Below are 22,263 nucleotides of genomic sequence, written 5' to 3'. Positions count from 1 at the left end.
TTTGTGTATATAAAGATATTGTATGCTTAAAAAAAAGAAAGATATATAAGTTAATTACTTGAAAATGCTAGTTCAAATTTGTAAGATTATTATAATATAATCTATTAATATATTTTCAATATTGATCTTTTAATGGTAAGTGATTGTAAATTTGCAAGATTGTAAATCTATTAAGATATTCAACCCTTTGCCTGCATTTCTCATAGATTCACATATTCATCTTCTATTTCCTTCAATCTCTTCTTCATTTCCTCCAGTTCCTGAAAAACACAAACACATAGAGAGAAATTAGGGTTTAAGATGACATCAGTAGAAAGTTCGTCAAGTTTTGAGAGAGAATAAAGAACCGCAACGTCTCCACCCACTGTTGTAGTAATATCGACGTTATCTTCCATATCCACCGTCTTCTTGTATATTATCATATTAGGAGATTTACATATAACAATACAAAATCTAGTATCATAGATAAATATAAAATATCAAATCAACGAGAAAAATTAACTTGTTGAGTGTTCTATTTAGGGCTCAATCTTGGACACGATCCGAACCGAACACAAAAATATCATGTTATGGTCATTTATTTCTTTCTTATTTATTCATTCATTTTTTTTAAAAATTTTTATAATCAAATTTGTGATTTAACTTAATTTTTCTTTTGTATTAATGTCATTTTAATTTGAAATAGAGAGATGTGAATTAATTACATCGAGTTTGGTTTAAGTTGAGTTAGGTAAATCGAGTTAAACGTGTTAGGTTAATGTCAATCTTAAATTAATTGTTCATGTTGTAGATATTTACCCGAATTACTAAACAGTTCATGTTAATGCAGCCCAGACCTGCTGTGTAATAAGTGAGGCAATTACCTCAGGCCCAAATATTTTTTGGGCACCAAAATCTTCTAAAAAATATTATAATGATATGTTCATGGGCTTATTTTTAAAAAGCCCATAAATAATAATTGATAACCTATCAATGATAAGCCCTAACTTAACTTGTATCCAAGAAAAAAAATAAAAAACACTATCTTATTTGGAGAAAAGAATCGCACGATTCCCATTATTCAACAAAATTAAGGAAAAAGAAAAAAAATAAGAACAAGCATTCTGGAAAAAGAAAAGGAAACATTTCCCCCAAACCCCAAGCCCGTCGTCGATCCTTCAGCTTGTCGGAATCGGAGCATAAAACTCGGTCGTCTCCTTCCCCGAGCTCTTGGGCCTTTTTCTCTCGTTCCAGCCTTGTTTCTCGGCACTACGCCACTGCCCACTAGAGTTCTTCCTCCGATTTCGGTAAGATTTTGGTTTAACATAGATTCATAGAATGCTTGTTAATCTATAAATTAATGCGGATTAGCATTTAGAGTTTTATCAAGCATGCCTCCTATAAGAAAAACAATTGTATGGGGAAGAAAATAGAAAGAAAATACAAAAGGAAGATACTTTAATTCAAAGCCAAGTAGGAAGCCTTAATAAGTATTTCACAAGCGATCAAATAGTAGAGCAAGTGAACCAGAATGACATCGATGATAAATTGAATGATCGGGAAGATGGTGAATTGAATGAACTTCGCAATGAAGACCCAAAACAATCTGAAAATGAGAACGATGTAAGTATGCTAAAAGTGACACCGATGGAGATATAAATCAAAAGATTTTGTTTCCTTTAAATGTTGATGATCCAGGAAATTGGGACAAAATGCAAAATATTAGGGACTTTTTGGTTGAAAGTGGTCCTTAAAGATATGATGATATTTTGTTTTCTCTTGATAACACTGGAAGATATTTCAATCTATCACATTATAAGAGACAATTGACAAATGGTGAGAAAAGTGACAGAAGATGGTTAGTGTACTCTATTTCTATGGACAAGATCTTCTGCTTTTGTGGCAAGTTATTCAAAACTCATAGAACCATGGCGAAACTTGGTTATCTGGCTGACGAAGGATACAAAGATTGGAAGAATATTAGTTGATGCCTCAATCTTCATGAAACTAGTAAAGATCATATTGATTGTATGACTAGTTGGATTAATTAGAAAGAAGACTTTAAAAGAAAAACACAATTGATGAAAGTGTGCAAGTAGCAATTAACAAAGAGAGAACATTGGAAACAATGGATGGTTTTTATCCAATTTCTTATATCGCATATCGAGTTTTGCTGACTATACCAGTTACTATTGCATCTGCGGAAATGAGTTTTTCCAAATTGAAGTTGATTAAAACTTATACTTGATCAACTATGTCGCAAGAAAGACTAAATGGGTTAGCTATGTTATCTATCGAGAAAAAAATTATTGAGAAAATTGATTATGAAAACTTGATCAATACTTTCGTTTCAAAAAATGCGAGACGAGTAATATTCAAATGACTATGTACTAGTTCGGAAAATGAATTTTATATTTTGTTTGGATCTTCTTTGTTTTATTAGTATTTAATTATGACATATTGTTTTGATGATATTTTATTTCTAGAATTTATGTTACAAATACCATTATATTTAAATCGATAAAAATATATATATATGTATGAATATTAAGCTTTGAGGGAACCAAGTTTTGTGTTCGCCTCAGGCCTCGAAATCTCAGGTCCGGCACTGTGTTTATGTTAGAATATTTTAACCCTTAAACTGTTAACCCGAATCTGCCAACCTAAAACTTACCTAAATTGTCACCCGTAGTTCTAATTACTTATGAGAATCATTGAAAAATCTAATATTTTACATTTCCATATAAAAAACGATGCATCTCTTCAATCTACATATATTTTTTTTTATTCTTTATGGAATTTGATCTCAAAACACTTTTGTTAAAGTAAGAACTAAATTAGCCAATTTAATCTCTAAATTTTATAAGCATGAAAGATTTCTTTTATTTAAAATGTATTTATTTATTTTTACCTACATAAGTATTCAAAATAATAATAATTATGTATCTATGTCTTTGAAGAGCATGGGTAGGCGGACGGGTTTACATGGTACAAAGCAAATACATTCAAACCAAAAATTACAACTTCCGTCATGATGACCTTCCCTAACACAATGTTTGTTGCAATTCTCAGCGGATAGACATGCGCCTTTGAATGTACCACTTTTAACACTACAATCTTTTGACATTACTCGATCGTTATCTGTAAAAACAAAAAATAAACAATTTTATTTGTATTACTAATAATATCCTTATTCATTAACTTAATATATTGTATAAACTTACGAGAAAGGAGAAGAGCTAACACCAACATAAAATATAAGAACAATTTATTATTTCGCTCAATTCTAATATATTAACTTAATCTATATATTTTTGTGTGAAGATATTGTAAGCTTTTATATATATATATATATATATATATATATATATATATATATATATATATATATATATATATATATATATATATATATATATATATATATATATTAAGGAAATTGCATAGAAATGGTAGTTGAAATATTTCGTTAGATATTACCATCTAATTTATTTAATTTGGTAAGATTCTTTTTAAATTAATAAATTTATATATTTTAAATGGTAAATGGTTTTAAACTTTTACCATCTATAATTTTTATAGAAATTACTTTTAAATATAAAAATACTAATTTTAGACTTCCAACTTAATCAATAAGCTCTAGTTTAATACGATTACATTGATTTTTTTTTCTATTTTAAAATTATAAGGTAAAATATTTTGATAATTTTCTTATGTATTATGAATTATTTTTAAATATATAAGATATAATATGTAGTTAAGTATTGTTTTGTGTATGTAAAGATATTGTATACTTAAAAAAGATAGATATATAAGTTAATTGCTTCAAAATGGTAGTTCAAATTTGCAAGATTATATTAATATAATCTATTAAGATTTTTTTAATATTGATCTTTTAATGGTAAGTGATTGTAAATTTTTATATTTTATGAAAGAAAAAATAGAATAATCAATTAAAGTTATAAATTCTAAGAATAAGATAATTCACTCAATAATGGTTCACAAGTGAATAAATTTAATTTCTAAATTTCACATAAAATTTTATAACTTTCTAAATAATAATAATAATAATTATAAAACTTAATTAGTATGGTTTTGTTTAATGTCTCATTACCTTTACATTTTATCTCTTATAAAATTATAAATTAAAATGATTGCATAATCTATTTATATATTTTTATAACTTTAAATATATATATATATATATATATATATATATATATATTAAGTAAATTGCATAGAAAGGGTAGTTCAAATATTTCGTTAGATATTATAATCTAATTTAAATCAATAATTTTATATCTTTTTTAAATGGTAAGTTGTTTTAAACTTTTACCATCTATAATATTTATAGAAGTCACTTAAATTTTTAAATATAAAAATACTAAGTTTAAACTCCCAACATAATTAATAAGCTCTCTAGTTTAATGCGATTTCATTGACGTTTTTTTCTATTTTTAAATTATAAGAATATTTTTATAGTTTTCTTATGTATTTTTAAAATTTTAAAAATATATAAGATATAATATGTAGTTAAGTATTGTTTTGTGTATATAAAGATATTGTATGCTTAAAAAAATATAGATATATAAGTTAATTACTTGAAAATGCTAGTTCAAATTTGCAAGATTGTTATAATATAATCTATTAAGATATTTTCAATGTTGATCTTTTAATGGTAAGTGATTGTAAATTTGCAAGATTGTAAATCTAATAAGATATTCAACCCTTTGTCTGCATTTCTCATAGATCCACATATTCATCTTCTATTTCCTTCAATCTCTTCTTCATATCCTCCAGTTCCTGCGAAAACACAAACTCATAGAGAGAAATTAGGGTTTGAGATGACATCATTAGAAAATTCGTCAAGTTTTGAGAGAGAATAAAGAACCGCAATGTCTCCACCCATTGTTGTAGTAATATCGATGTTGTCTTCCATATTCGTCTTCTTGTATATTATCGTATTATGAGATTCACATATAAAGATGCAAAATCTAACATCATAGATAAATATAGAGTATCAAATTAGCGAGAAAAGTTAACTTGTTGAGTGTTCTAATTAGGGCTCACAATTTTGGACACGATCTAGACCAAACACAAAAATATCATGTTAGGGTCATGGTCATGTATTTCTTTCTTATTCATTTTTTATAAGCGAATTTGTGATTTAACTTCATTTTTCTTTTGTATTAATGTCATTTTAATTTGAAATAGTGATGTGAAATAATTACATCGAGTTTGGTTTGAGTTGAGTTAGGTAAATCGAGATAAACGTGTCAGATTAATGTCAATTTTAAATTAACTGTTCATGTTAGATATTTTTACCCGAATTACTAAACAGTTCATGTTCATTTTAGAATCTTTTAACCCTTAACCTGTCAACCCGAATCCGCCAACCTAAAACTTACCTAAACTGTCACTCGTAGTTCTAATTACTTATGTGAATCATTGAAAAATCTAATAATTTACATTTCCATGGAAAAATGATGCATCTCGTCAATCTACATATATTTTTTTTATTCTTTATGAAATTTGATCTCAAAATTATTTTTGTTAAAGTAAGAACTAAATTAGACAATTTAATCTCTAAATTTTATAAGCATGAAAGATTTCTTTTATTTAGAATGTATTTATTTTTCTTTTACCTACATAAGTATTCAAAATAAAATTAATTATGTATCTATGTCTTTGAAGAGCAAAGAGCATGGGTAGGCGGACGGGTTTACATGGTACAAAACAAATACATTCAAACAAAAAATCACAAACTTCCATCATGATGACTTTCCCCACACAATATATGTTGCAAGTCTCAGCGGATAGACACGCGCCTTTGAATGTACCACTTTTAACACTAAAATCTTTTGACATTACTCGATCGTTCTCAAAAACAACAAATAGACAATTTTATTTGTATTACTAATAATATCATTGTTCATCCAACTTAATATATTGTATAGACTTACGAGAAAGGAAAAGAGCTAACACCAACGTAATATATAAAATATAAGAACAATTTATTCATTTGGCTAAATTCTAATATATTAACTTAATCTATATATTTTTGTGTAGGAAGATATTAAGCTCTTTATATATATATATATATATATATATATATATATATATATATATATATATATATATATATATATATATATATATATATATATATATATATATATATATATATATATATAATTAAGGAAATTGCATAGAAATGGTAGTTCATAGATATTACGATCTAATTTATTTAATTTGGTTAGATTCTTTTTAAATTAATAATTTTATATATTTTAAATGGTAAATGGTTTTAAACTTTTACGGTCTACAATTTTTATAGAAATTACCTTTAAATATAAAAATACTAAGTTTAGACTTCCAACTTAATTAATAAGCTCTAGTTTAATGCGATTCCATTGACTTTTGTTTTCTATTTTTAAATTATAAGTTAAAATATTTGGATAATTTTCTTATGTATTATTAATTTTTTAAAATATATAAGATATAATATGTAGTTAAGTATTGTTTTGTGTATGTAAATATATTGTATACTTAAAAAAGATAAGTATATAAGTTAATTGTTTCAAAATGTTAGTTCAAATTTGCAAGATTATATTAATATAATCTATTAAGATTTTTTTAATATTGATCTTTTAATGGAAAGTGATTGTAAATTTTTACAATCTATAAAAGAAAAAATAGAATAATCAATTAAAGTTATAAATTCTAAGAATAAGATAATTCACTCCATAATGGTTGTGTGTTCACACGTGAATAAAGTTAATTTTTAAATTCCACATGACTTTCTAAATAATAATAATAATAAAACTTAATTAGTATGAACTTGTTTAATGTCTCATTTCCTTTACATTTTATCTCTTATTATAAATTTTATCTCATTTCCTTTATATTAAACCTCGATTAATTAATAGTCCTAACTCGGGACCATTAAGATAAATTAATAGTTCGTTAAATTTATAAGATATTATATTTTTATTAATACATATAATATATAAATTAATAATTTCATATTACATTAAAATTATAAATTTTTATTCTAAGATGTACTTTTATAATAAGACTCTAATGTAATTAACTTCATTTCGGAATTGATATATCTGCTTGTACTTTATCTTGAATTTTTTTTTAATGCATTATGAAGTTGTGGCGTACTATGTTCATATTGCAAGAGAAAATTACGCTATGTAATTTTTGTTTGAAGGACATTCTTTCGTGAGACTGGTTCCAACTCTGTAATGTATGGCGTACTATGTTCATATTGCAAGAGAAAATTACGCAATGTAATTTTTATTTGAAGGGCATTCTTTCGTGAGATTGGTGCCTGTAATGTAATTGTATTCATGAATGTATTTAATTTATTTAAATTCATGCATCTATAATTTATTTAAATTCATGTATTTATAATTTAATTCCATTCAGGAATTTATTTAATTTATTAAAATTCATGAATATCTCATAAATTAATAAATTTATCAATTAATTAATATTTCAATAATTAATAATTATTTCCGGTATTGATTTACAGGTTTTACTGTAGTCTCACTCTAACTCTATTATTAATCTCGTTAATTACTTTTATCTCTCTTAAAACTTATTATTAAATGCTTTTAATTTAAACATGGATCCATTACGGTTAAACATGGAGCCAGTGTGTGGTCAGATCTCATTCTAATTCTTCTTTAATTCAAAAAATAATAATTATTATATATATCTCTTTAAACTCATTAATAACTTTATTTTATAAATATAAAAAATATATATAATTAAAATTAATATATTTAATTAAATAATTAAAACAAAATAAAAATAAATATTATATATTAAATAATACATATATTTACTTAATTTTATACATATAATATATGAGCAATGATAGAAACGCGAAAATAGAATATTCCCTTCAAACAACACCGAATATTCTCTCTCCTTTTATTAATTAATTTATAACTCTATCTCTTATTAATTAATTTTTTCGTTAAACCCTGATCTCTAACTCTTAAACCCTAAATCCAAAACCATAAATCATAAACTCTAAACCTTAAATCTTAAACTCTAAACTCTAAACCTTAAATCATAAACCCTAAACTAACTCTCCTTTTATTTATTCTTTATGCCCTCTTTTCTTTCTATTGACTTATTAATATTTTTTTAGTTTTATTATTACTTATAAATGTTTATCTAATGTTTTTATTCTCACGATTAATTATTTTTTAATTAATTAATTTTTTTTGATAAATTCATAATTCAACTAAATAAAAATAAGAGATATTATTTAGGATTTAAAATTTATGATTTAGAATTTAGGGTTTAAAGTTTATGATTTAAATAAATTAATTAGAGATGAGAGAAATAAATAAATTAATTAGTGAGAGAGAAAAAGAGATAAATTAATTAATTAGTAGATACATAAATAAATTAATTAATAAGAGGAGAGAGAAATTAATTAATAAGAGGAGAAAATATTTGGTGTTTTAAAAGAATATTCTATTTTAATAAGAGGAGAAAATATTCGGTGTTTTAAGAGGATAGTGTGCTAAACTAATAATTCGCTAAAATTATAAGATAATAGATTTTTGATAATTTCTTTAGACCCCATATAAAATATAAATTAATAATTCCTTATATATAGCATATTACATGAATGATTTATGGAGGTTTCTTAAAAAATGACTCAATTGTCTTTTGTTGAAATCAATTTCCCTTTGAATGTGTCTCTAATTTTCCTTAGAATGGTAAGAACTATTGGGAAAAACTCTGACAGAAACACAAAAGAATAAAACAAACTATTTCGGCCAAAATGTTGCCTACGTCTCCAAGCACTAAGGCTATCAATTAATAAGGAAGAAGAGATACAAATATTGGGCAATAAACTAAAGAGGGGAGAGTTTCTTTTATACACTAAGAAACTTCCCCAACTCCCATCATCTTCCAATGTGGGATTTATTCTAATTGTGAATATAATTTCTTTTATATACTAAGAAACTTCTTTCACTCCCATCATCTTCCGATGTGGGATTCTAATTGTGCCAAAAATAAAAAATCTCCACCTTGGCACAATATCCAAATACTAATCTTCAATATTAAAAAATAAAACTTCAGTGCTTCCAACTAGCGCTCTTCAGCGCCGACTCAAACGCGAAAGATGTTTACCAAATCTAAACAATTAGATTTGGTTTTCCCCATGTCTTTCATCTCGAACTCTTTACCCAATTGAGCCTTCAATTTGTCAACTTCATATTGGCTCTTTGATGCTATCAACATATCATCAACGTACAAGAGTAGATAGATGTAAGACTCATCTTGCAATTTGTGTAAATACACACATGAACTGAATCTTCTTCTTGTGTACTTGTGCTCCATCATAAACTTGTCAAGTTGCTTGTATCATTGTCTCGACGATTGCTTTAACCTGTACAATGATATGTTCAACTTGCAAACCCAATTTTCTTTATCAGCAACTTTGAATCTATCTGGTTGATAAATGTATATTTCCTCGTTCAAATGACCGTGTATGTCTACGGTCTTCACATCTGGTTGAGCTAGCACTAAATTCATCTGCGCTACCAAGGCCAACAAAATTCTAATGGAAGAGTGTATAACAACAGGAGAAAGTACATCATTATAATCACCTCCTTCCTTCTCAGCATAGTTTTTAACTACCAATTTTGCCTTGTAACGAATGCCCAATTTTTTGGGAAATCCTTCTTTCTTAGCAAAGATCCATTTATAACCAATAGCCTTCTTCCCTTTTCGTAGATGCCTCAACTTGCATGTCTCATTCTTCTAAATAGATTGCATCTCATCTTCCATAACACCTCTCCTTTTTCAATTTTCAGTACTTCAACTAACATATGAAAAAGTTGATGGAACATCATCTACGACTAGAAGTGCATAGGCTGCCATGTCAACAAACCGACCTGGTTTTTGAATAACCTGTCTTGGCCTATTCACAGCAATTGATTCACTTTGTTCTGAAGGTTCTTGGGTCAGAACCTCTTCCACATTTAACTCTTCGTCTGTCGTCGGAAAGTCACTTCTAGTTGGGCTTATCTTTATCTACTCAAACTCCACATGTTGCGGAGTACAATCAATCTTGTCTGGTGTTACCTTATTCAACATTGAATAATCATGAAAAGTAACATCTCTTCTGATAATGGTTTTCTTTGCATCCAAACACCATAGGCGATATTCTTTAACTCCCGTATTAAATCTCATAAAAAGAGCCTTATTTCCTTGTGGATCCAACTTTGATTCAACTACATGATAATATGCAGTAGAACCAAAAATATGCAAAGAATTATAATCAGTTGCAGGTTTTCCAGACCATACCTCTAATGGAGTCTTGCCACAAAGTGCAGATGATGGTAGGCGATTTACCAAATGTTGAGCGTATGACACAACTCTTGCCCAAAATTTCCTGTTTAACCTAGCATTAGACAACATACATCGAACTTTCTCCACTAATGTCCAGTTCATACGTTCCGATACTCCATTCTGTTGTGGTGTTTTTCTAACTGTGAAGTGTCGAACTATGTCACACTCTTGGCATAACTTCTGGAATTGATCATTCTTGTATTCTCCACCGTTATTAGTCCGGAGAATTTTGATCTTTCTTCTTGTCTCATCTTCAACTTGAGTTTTCCATTTAAGAAAAATCTCAAACACTTCACATTTATTCTTCATAGTAAACACTCATACTCTTCTGGAAAAATCATCAATAAAAGTAACAAAATAATGTCTACCTCCAAGAGAAGGAGTCTTGGCAGGTCCCCAGATATCCGAGTGCACATAATCCAAAATACCCTTGGTGTTATGGATAGCAGTGCCAAATTTTACTCGCATTTGTTTTCCCATAATACAATGTTCACAAAAATCTAACTTACAAACTTTTGTACCTTTTAATAATCCTTGTTTGACAAGAGTTTGCATAGATTTCTCACCAGCATGCCCCAATCGCATATGCCATAGTTTTGTTGCCTCTAATTCCTTACTGCTCCCGAAAGTTGATACACATGTTGTCCCATTAATTGTACTACCTTGATAGTAATACAAATTATTACTCTTCCTGCTAGCTTTCAACATCACTAGAGCTCCAGAGATTACCTTAAGAATTTCATTTTCCAATTTCACATGTAGGCCTTTTTACTCCTAGGCCCCCAAAGAAATGAGATTCTTTTTCATATTCGGTATGTACTGAACATCTCTGATAATTCTGGTGGATCCGTCTTCATTTCTCAGCTTGATTGAACCTATCCTTTTTATTTTACATGTATTAGCATCTCCCATGTAAACAACTCCACCATCCAGCTCCTTAAAGTCAAAGAACCACTTTCGAACTAGTGTCATATGATAAGTGCAGGCTGAGTCCAATATCCACGCATCAGGATGTGATGTTGTGTGTGACATCGATAAAGAGTATTCTGAATCTGCATCGCTTTTGTTTTCTGCAACATTTGCATCTTCAGAATCTTTCTCTTTCTTCTTCAACTTTGGGCAGTTAGTCTTCCAATGTCCTTTCTCACGACATGAAGCACATTCATCTTTGGCAACTCTACTTTCAGATCTTATTCCTTTCCCTTTTGATTTGCTCTACTGACGGCCCCTGACCATCAATGCTTTATTTGTTGTACCTACTTTGCTTTTCCTTTTATCTTGCTTTCTCAATTCATGACTGTATAAAGAAGAACTTACAGTATCAAGAGAAATATTTCCCTTCCCATGAAGTAACGTTGTTTTTAAGTGTTCAAATTCATCAGGAATGGATGATAGCAACATCAAAGAAAGATCTTCATCCTCAAACTTAACATCAATGTTTAACAGATCTACTACCAATTCATTAAACTTAGTAATATGTTCATTCATAGTAGTACATGATTGGTAATTAAACCGAAACAATCGCTTCTTCACAAGGAGTTTATTCTGACCACTCTTCTTTAGAAATTTGTCCTCTAATGCTTGCCATAGTTTCTGTGCAGAAGTTTCATTCTTTACAGCATACTTCTGCTTTCTAGACAGGCACGATCGAATTGTTCCGCACGCCAACCGATTCATGATACTCCATTCTTTTTCTTCTATACCATCTGGCTTTCCGACCTCAATAGCAACATCTAGACCCTACTGAAAAAGACAATCTAGAACCTCACCTTGCCACATGCCGGAATGCCTAGTTCCATCAAAGATTTCTACCGTAAACTTCAAATTCGACATCGGTGTCCTCGTCCAAGATGACGAAGAAGTTGATGCCCCTTTTAAAGACTCCACCATGCCAAGGACGAACCTTCGGCTCGGATACTATTTGGATATTGTGCCAAGGTGGAGATTTGTTGTTTTTGGCATAATTAGAATCCCAAATCGGAAGATGATGGGAGTGAAAGAAGTTTCTTAGTATATAAAAGAAACTATATTTACAATTAGAATAAATCCCACATCGGAAGATGATGGGAGTTGGGGAAGTTTCTTAGTGTATAAAAGAAACTTTCCCTTCTTTGGTTTATTGCACCCAATATTTGTATTTCTTCTTCCTTATTAATTGATAGCCTTAGTGCTCGGAGACGTAGGCAACATTTTTGCCGAACTCCGTTATCAAATTCTATTAGTGTGTTCTTTCTTTTGTGTTTCTGTCAGGGTTTTTCCCAACAAGAACTTCTAGTGTTGTTTTCTCATAGCTTAAAAAGAAATTGTTCAATGTGATTGCCACTTTAGTAGCTTCGTTTCGCGAAGGGGGCTCATCATTTTCTTCGTCGATATCATCTTTATTAATTCTAATAACGCTTTCAATATTTTCTTCATTAGTCAACAACTGTGCAACTACATTTTCTTCTAGGTAAGTCAGAACATCTTCGACATCCATTGCATTGCGATAACCCAACTCTTTGATCAAATTCTGGAGTTCTTGAGTGCTTTCACCACCTTCATTTGAGTTCTCAAAAGTCACGTTATTTGTTGATCGAAGTTTACAATGACGAAAGTAGTTCGCAATTGTATTTGCACGAACATCCATAGTCCATGCTGAAATTGCAAGATTCATTGCATCTAACACATTTATTTTTGCTGGATTTGGAACCCTGATTCATAACCCTCCAAAAGACTTCTATAAAATCGACGACGATAATGCATCTTAAAAGCTCGTATGATCCCCGCGTCACAAGGTTGAATTTTTGAAGTTGTGTTTGGTGGTAAAAAAAAAATTCAACATTTCATAATCCTTGAATAATTTTTAGATGAGCAGGGAAATTATCCACAATCAAGAGAATTTTTCTTCCAACCACTTTTTTATCAAGTTGGCGAACATATTATTCAAATAACACACTAGTCATCCAAGCTCCTTTGTTAGCACAGTACTCACAATTCAGACAATTCAGACTGTTCAAGTTTACATTCTTCAAGCACCTTAGATTAGCATATTTCCCAATAATCCATAAATGAAGTTTTCTTAACCGTCCTCATTACAGAAAATAACAACAGTTAGTCTTTCCTAGTCTTGTTTTTTTCCCTTCAAGTTGCATTGTTGCAAGGGAATGATCTGGTTGAAGTCTAAAAAACAAACATGTTTAAGATCAAAACATGTAAATAATTACATCACTAAAGTATAAAATATTAAATAAAATACAGAGCTGATTTCGTTAATAAAAAAACAAACATGTTTCATCCATATTAAAGATATCTTTCATTTCAAAATAAGAGATTTTAATTTGTCCTCCATGCCCTCCATTTCAACCGATCCACTCTCTCCGAAACGCCGGAAATTTTTAATTTCATATCTTGCTTTGAACTTTCCAAGCCAACCAATAGAAAAAGTAAAGTCTAGAGCATCCACTAGATACATATCTTTCATGAACTTTTTCACCTTTTCGATGATTAGTTCACCTGTCATATTCACGTGTTCTTGATATCGAAGAATCCATTCATAGAGAGATTTTTCTAGGTCAGGAAATTTTGTCGGTTTGTGTCTCTTAACATCGCCTCTTTCGGGAGCAAGTGAGAGATACTCTAAAGACCGCTTAACTGTATTCGATATTGTCGCTTGACTCACCTACAAACCATAGTTACTATGAACCCATTCTTGCAATTTCTTTTGAGTGAGATTTTGATTATCCTTGTTGTGCTTGCATAATGCTCTTCGAATCTCGTCTGTCATTATTTTTTTTCACACCTTTAAGATTGGAAGCCATGTTGTGTGTATGATTTGTTTGTGTTAACCTATAGTATTTTGATCTTGTTTATATATAAAATATTTTTAATGTCCATAAAGTGATACATTAAACACAAGAAGCATAATAAGGTGGGAGATTGAATGTTTCTTTCAAATTTGGTCATTCATTTGATATACAGTAAATGCATTGTATACAATAATTAAGTGGAAGCTTAAAGGTGTTTGTAAACTAAGTATTTTACTATAAATTAATAAAATATTAATTAATATATAAATTAATAATTATTGATTTATCGATTAATTAATAACTCTTTTAATTAATAAATTTTGGTCGTCCCAAATGTATTATTTTATAGAGTTTCTACTTTATAATTAAACTAAACATATTAAATCAAGTTATTCAAATAAATATTATAAACTAAAATAAAATAATTTACACTAAAATAAACATTATAACAAAATAAGTTATATAAAAAATAAAATATTATATAAGTATTATATAAAATAAAATGAGAATATCATACATTTCTCAATTTTTACGAGTTGAAACGTCTGATATGTTTGATTAAGAATTGGGTAAAACTCGTATTTCTAAATTGGTGGCATGATTCAATGTAATGTTTCCCATCTTGGTAGAATGTCAAATAATCTACCACAAATGTGAACATAAAAAAAGATATGTACTCTATACTTTTCATAAGAACAAAAATTTTATATAAATTTAAATATTTACATATTTTATTTTATATTTCTTATATATATTATTTTTAAATGATTTTTTTATTTAATGTATTTTATTTTAAAGTTTATATAATTTTAATCACTAAAATTTTACCTACCCAATTTATAAATTTTAAAATAATTATTTTAATTGAATAAATTCAAGATAATTAAAATTAAGGCCAAAATATGATTAAATAATTAATTGAAATAATTATTGTAGTAATTAAACTTCAATTTAAAATAATGGTCAAGAAAAAATAAATAAAATAATTTGAGTTAAATATTGTATTCATTTTATCTCAAATTAATTTCAAGGGTCAAAAGAAATTAAAATAAATAATTTAAGATAAATATTGTATTCATTTTATCCAAAATAAATTATTTATAAAATCCCAAAAATATAAAAATAAATGTTATGTCTCTTTAAAATATTTTATATATTTTGTAGGTTGAAACAAAGTCAAATGGATAAAAGGAAATCAATTTCAAACAAGCCCTAAGGCTGAAAAAGAATCGTGATCTACTATAGTCGAAATCGGAAAAATTTAGTGCATCAGACCCTACAGTCATCGGATGAGCACTGGAATATCATTCAATGACCCGCTACAATGAAAGAGACGTGCGTTCGCAAAGTAGCGTATCAATTAATGTGCGCCTCAACGTCGTTAGCCCGAACACTGATGGAATGCTCAGATGTAATAGAGCACTGACGGAACGCGGATGAAATGTCCAAGCATTCACATTTCAGCCCGAAACGACGATGTTTCATCCACTAGTTGTCTTATTACTCGCGATGAACAACAATGATGATCAGCCGAAACATTTGCTTTTCAAAAGTGGAACTCAGCCGATACTCAACCAAATTGGCTAATTCAAATAATGAAATGATCACCCTAACATGATGATCAATTCACGTACGATCACAGATGCCTCAATGATCAAGTTGGATGAAGAACAGACAAAAGTCATTAATGGCGTTTTGTCTGAAATTCGATCAAGTGGATCGATCAACCGAACTTGTCAGAGTTTAAATAGTAGTTAAGTAGTTTTTTGTGTATGTAAAGATATTGTATACTTAAAAAAGATAGATATATAAGTTAATTGCTTCAAAATGCTCGTTCAAATTTGCAAGATTATATTAATATAATCTATTAAGATATTTTCAATATTGATCTTTTAATAGTAAGTGATTGTAAATTTTTACAATCTATAAATGAAAAAAAAAATCAATTAAAGTTATAAATTTTAAGAATAAGGTAATTCAATCAATAATGATTCACAATTGAATAAAATTAATTTTTAAATTCCACATAAAATATTATAACTTTCTACATAATAATAATAAAAAAAAAAACTTAATTAGTAAGGACTTGTTTAATGTCTCGTTTCCTTTACATTTTATCTTATAAAATTACAAATTAAAATAATTACATAAAATAAATGTCATGTCTATTTAAAATATTTTGTAGGTTGAAAACAAAGCCATATTGAACAAAGAAAATTTAATTTTAAACAATCCTTAAGGCTAAAAAAAGATTGTGATCTACTGTAGCCAAAATCAGAAGAATTCAGTGCAGCAGACCATACATCTATTGGATGAGCGCTGAAATCTCATCCAACGCCCAATATCTACTACAGCCAAGCTTTTCTTAAAAATTTTGATAATTTATATAAGTCTCTATGGCTCGATTTTAGGTAATCACAAAGCTGCTAAAAGAGTTCAGGGGTGTTCTCCAACTCATTATAAGCTTCCAATCATGTTGTAATTCAAATTATGAATTCAAATTAAAAATTTTATATTTTAGTTCGACCAGTTTTATATATTGTTTGTTTGTTCAATTTCTTAATTAAAAAATAATCCTGAGATTATTTACAAGTTTTTTGTCAAAACTAATTTGAATCATCCGATCCAAATCAAAATTACCAAAATTTGATTTTGAAAATTTTCAAAATCGGGTTTTTGGTCCTTAGTTAAATCAAGAACAACGACCCAAAAACCTTACTAACACGTTTCTAAGGGTGTTAAGAGTATATCCAAACCAATTCCAAGTAATCTTAATCATATTTGATAAAAAAAAAATTATTTTTTTTATAAAAATAAAAATTTCAGTTCGTGAATTGGTTAAAATGAATAACTAGTGTTCATGTTTTGGTTTCATTTAATCATATGAGGTATAAAGAATTTATTGACAAGCTCTTTACGCTCTATTAAACCTTAAAAATCATAGTTTCGATTTTTGCTTGAAAAATATTTGATTCGAATGGGACATCATCCCGATCGAATGATGCATCGAGATGCTGTTATAAACAATCATGGAGGTGAGATGAAGCTCCCATGCCTTTGGATGGAAGGATAAATGCCCTAGTCAAAATCATCAAACATATTGTTTGATGTTCTTGACGTCCGATCGAGGGTTTGACCTGGGTTTGATTTCCAACTGAGTAAACCGAACCCTCCCTACACCCGACCAATGGATTTTTAGCCTGGGCTTGATTTTTAACCGAGGATTTCTATCCCCAACTGAGAACTTCCCTACACTCGATCGAGGATTTCTAGCCCTAACCGATAACTCTCCATAACTAATAGAGGATTGTTCACATCCATCCGATGAATCTTAGCCTCAATCGAGAATTTCCTTACACCTGACCGAGGATTTCTAGCCCCGGTCGAGAACTCCTCGCACTTAGACTAAGAGCTTACGTACACCCGACCGAGGGATCTTAGCCTCGACCAAGGATCCCTCGCACCCGATCGAGAGTTCTGCGCTCGTGATCGAGGGATTTTAGCCCACGACCGGGAGATTGACACCCTCGACCGAGAGGACCGGTCCTAGGGCCCGTTTGGTTTAATTTTGAATTTTTTTTAAAAAAAAATAAAAGCCTCAAATTATTTTCTAAAAAACTGATAAAAATGAAAAATAATTTCAAAATATTTTTAGAATATTTCATAAAAAAATAATTTTATAAAGACCCATTTGGATTTATTTTTAAATTTGAATGCCTTTAAACTAATATTTTTTAGGTACTTTTCTCAACAACATCAATATCAATCGCATCTACCAAGATTTAAATATTATTCTACAATTTTAAATGCAAAAAAATTTATGCATGTTAAATAAAACGTACTAAAACAATTTTTCAAAAGTCAAAATTTTATAAAGTAGAGACCATTTTTTTAACAGGTACATGGATATAGTGCGAAAGCCCTTTTTCCGAGTATCACCAAACACCGAACTTAAAAGAATATCTGGTCTATACGTTTATATACGTATACAAAATGTTTTATTTATTTTCAATTGAAAATCAATTGGCGACTCTTTCATCAAATAAATAATCTTTTAAATTAATTATTTTTAATTAATTTAAAATAAAAATTTCTTTAATCAAATTATAATTTAATTATTTTAAATCTAAAAAATTGTTTAAAAATTAATTATTGTTATAATTAATTTTAAAATGTCAAAACATATTTTTATAAATCTTTTAAAATAATGTTTATCAAAAAATTCTTCACAAATTGAGGTTAAAGTTTCTAGAACCTTAAACTTTTCTGAGACAATGGATTTTTGGGTTATAGTAATATATTTTATTTTAAAGTTTATGTAATGTATTTTTATTTTAGTGTATTTTTATTTTTATTTATAGTATTTATTTGAATGATTTAATTTATTAGGTTACTTTTAATTATATATATTATATATTAAAATAACATACCTATTTTAAATATTATATATTAATATAACATATCTATTTAAGTAAAAATAAAATAGGTAGGTTATTTTAATATATAATATTTAAAATTATTTTATTTTAATTATTTAATTTAAGTATTATTGATTTTAATTATATATTTTTTATATTTATAAAATAAAGTGATAGGAAGGAGAGAATGATGTGTCACCACAGGTTGGAAAAATAATAAAGGATGAGGAGATAGAGAAAATTTATTATTTTTTCAACCAATCAGATTGCACAACTTCATCCCTCTAAAATTCACTCTATCAAAAATTTTCTCTCATAATTTCTCTTATAAGTTTAGATTGATAATTATAGGTTTATATAGAGATAAAGAAGATGGATAGTTCCAAAAAATGAATAAAAACGTGAGTATTATAGAAAAAATTATTTGAAATATAGATATACAAGAAATCCCTACTCCAATGCATTCGCGTATGGTCGTTACCGTCGCGATAAACTTGTATTTGCAAACATTTCAATTATTTTCTTCTCCAATATTTACTCTTATCATTTATAGAAATGGTTTGGGCAGAAATCCAATCTAATTATTCCCCAAAGCCCATTGAATTTACTAATTCATTTTTTTTTAAAAAGGACTCCATTAAGTCCTTGTTTAGAATGTTTGAACTCAGTTTTATTATACTTAATTTTAACATAGACCGGAAAAGACTCCTAAATTATTTTAAAACTTGATCAAACATATCAAATAAATATTGCTAAACCGTTTTTTAGTTAGAACATATTAAAACTTTCGTATCTTGGATCGGGATCATATAGATGACTCAAAGACATCACCAAGGTGATATATGAAGTTTTTGATATGATCTTGATCTAAGATAAGAAAGTTTTAGTGTGCCTACTAAAAAAACTGGTTTATGAATCTTTATTTGATATGTTTGATTGAGTTTTAAAACAGTTTCGAATGAATTTTGAGGCGTTTTGTTTGTTGTCACACATTCTACAACTCCTTTTCAAGACTCAGACGGAATAGAAGCTTCAAAGACATTTGATTTTGTTCGAACATCACGGTAAACTTCTTCCTTTTTGTAATTTCCTTCTTTTGAAGAAGAATATTATTTTTTGTCCTTGAACTTTGTTGATTTTTGTAATTTGGTCCTGTGTGGGACAAATCAACTCATAACTTAATTTTGATCAATTTTAGTTATAAATTTTAACTAAACACATCTTCAATCCTTTTTTAATATTTCATGAAATTAAAACGAAATACTCTTTTAAAATGAAATATTTTTCAATAAACATTATCACCAGATTTATTTTGGTTGTTCCATTATAACTTAAACATGTTTTAGTTTAATTTTAAAAATTATAATGGTCACCTGAATCGTTTTAATTACTAATTTTTAATATTTACATGTTTTATTTTTCATAATGTCATGTATTAAGGGGAAAATCGTAAAACTACCAAGTTAGCATAGAACTAAATTAGAAAAAAAAAAACGGATAACATTAATGAAGAAGGAGAAGAACTCAATTTTGTTTAAAATTAAAAAAATATATATTTAAAAAAATTTATGTGAGAATTAAACTTAAACTTGAAACCTCTGTTATTTCTAAACTCTATTTTTTTCTGACCTATATTGCTTTTTATGAAAATTTGTGTATTAATGTTAATTTTACCAACACAAATAATATTTGTAATTACATATTCTCAACATTTAACATCCCACCATCTTCAAAAGACGACATTCCTTGTTTTTTTTACATTTTTCCCTCGATTATTTTTAACATCAAAATTTATTTCACAAAAAATTAACAAATCAACATGTAAAAATTGTAGAGTTAAATCATGTTACTAGAGTAATTCTAAAAAATTGATGATAAACTTAATTGACTAACAATGTAGCAATTAAGCTCGTGAAAATTGATTACAACCTATTTACCAAATTATCAATTTTGTCCCACATCACATCTATTTTGTAGTAATCAAATAATACAAAAATATTTTGATATATTCATCACTGTTCATATGTCACTTTTTTGCCATATACTATAGACATTATGTCATAGATCCATTATCCCTATGTCATTATTACATTCAATCAAACCTTAAAAATAAAACACAACAAAATATTTATACATTTTGTTCAAAAAAAACATCAAAGTAGTGTGTTACAACTTCACCGAATTACTGTTCAATAATCTCATAAATAAATATAAAAAAAAGGTGGCCACAAGACATGTCCCGCAAACACACTCAACAATATAACCAGACAGAAAACTTGTCGTCTCAAACTCAATACTTCTCCAAGAGACTAAGGATATCCACATTTTTTGCCACTAGACTATAAGAGGGGATCTCATCCCATAAATAAGTCAACCTTATTAGATACCGATGCATAAATAATAATTATAAAAAATTAATAGTTTATTTTATTCTTTTTATCTTCTCACCTGTCTTTCTTTGAATTATTTTTTCTCCTCTTTCCTTACGAATAAAAAAAAAATACAGAATAACAAGTACCCATTAATTTAATCATGTTGTAGGGAGACATAGAATTTTAAATTTTGTGATATATGACAAATGATTAGAGTGCACATCTAGACAATTAAGTAATCCAAGTACTTACTTAGTTGTAACCTTAACACTTAAATACAAAATATAAATTTTCTTAGTTTTAGGATGAAATATGAAAACTAAGTGGCTAATCTCAAAAGACTGAATTAGGTCTAAAATATTTTTCTATAAAAAAATGTTAAGACTCTTTTAGGAATAAACTAAAAACATTCAACTTGAAAACAAATAAATTTGGCAAAAAACTTATTCACTTACATATCTTTGTGGGCGTTGACTTTATTGACTTTATGCTCTTACATTCTTACGTTTCGTGTTATACATTTCGTCGAACAGAAAATCTTTTCGTTTGACGACACTTCCTTTCACTTCTTTACTTCTTCAAAACCTTTTTTTGAATTTTCAGCTACCTAATTCTTCCCTTCCAATTTTGACATCTTACATGTAATGACTTCTCTTGGCTTTTCTATGTACAACAACCCGTGATCGCTGTCAAGACCAACATGCACCAATGAATGGTAAATTTCAAAGGCATGTACAAAGTCAGAAAAGTATTATCCATGAGTTGTAAAGTCATTATTTCTTGACTATCTTTTTCACATTTGATCTTTAGATTTGTGAAATCCCAGAGTGTTGGATTGAAATTTACATAAGATTGCGCCAAATATCGGTGCATGACACAATTTTGATAGATAAGAAAGCAAATAAACTATTTCTCATTTAGTTTGATTGTGAATTACATATCAATAATAAATCATATTTACAAAATCAAAATAAAGCAAATTTTCTAAATAATTACAAAAATAAATTTCAGAGTATAATTTTTTTTTTATTGATAATACAATTTGTTGAATGTCACTTTAAATACGAATTTATTTGAATTTTTGAACAATGAGTGTTGAAATAGAGTAATACGAGATTTCGTACGAATCAACGAAACAATATCAAAAATTATGGGTGACAATTAAATTTATCTTGCTGAAAAAATATCTTCTTAAATGATAACTAACTATCTATCTATATGAACAAAATAATGAAAAACTTGTACAAATTATAAGAGAATATAATAAAAGATTTTTATAGAAAATATAAATTTTAATAACTCTTTATTAAAAATATA

The 22,263-nt window shown here is 27.9% G+C and overlaps 1 pseudogene; it reads right to left on the bottom strand.

The window, feature by feature from the left end:
* Positions 1-200: 200 nt before the first annotated feature.
* LOC124939007 lies at positions 201-14,168 on the bottom strand (annotated as a pseudogene).
* Positions 14,169-22,263: the final 8,095 nt, after the last annotated feature.

Source organism: Impatiens glandulifera, chromosome 5 (assembly GCF_907164915.1).
Source record: "Impatiens glandulifera chromosome 5, dImpGla2.1, whole genome shotgun sequence".
Lineage (NCBI taxonomy): Eukaryota > Viridiplantae > Streptophyta > Magnoliopsida > Ericales > Balsaminaceae > Impatiens > Impatiens glandulifera.
Note: the sequence above shows the minus strand (reverse complement) of the source record. Positions and strands in the feature narration are given on the sequence as shown.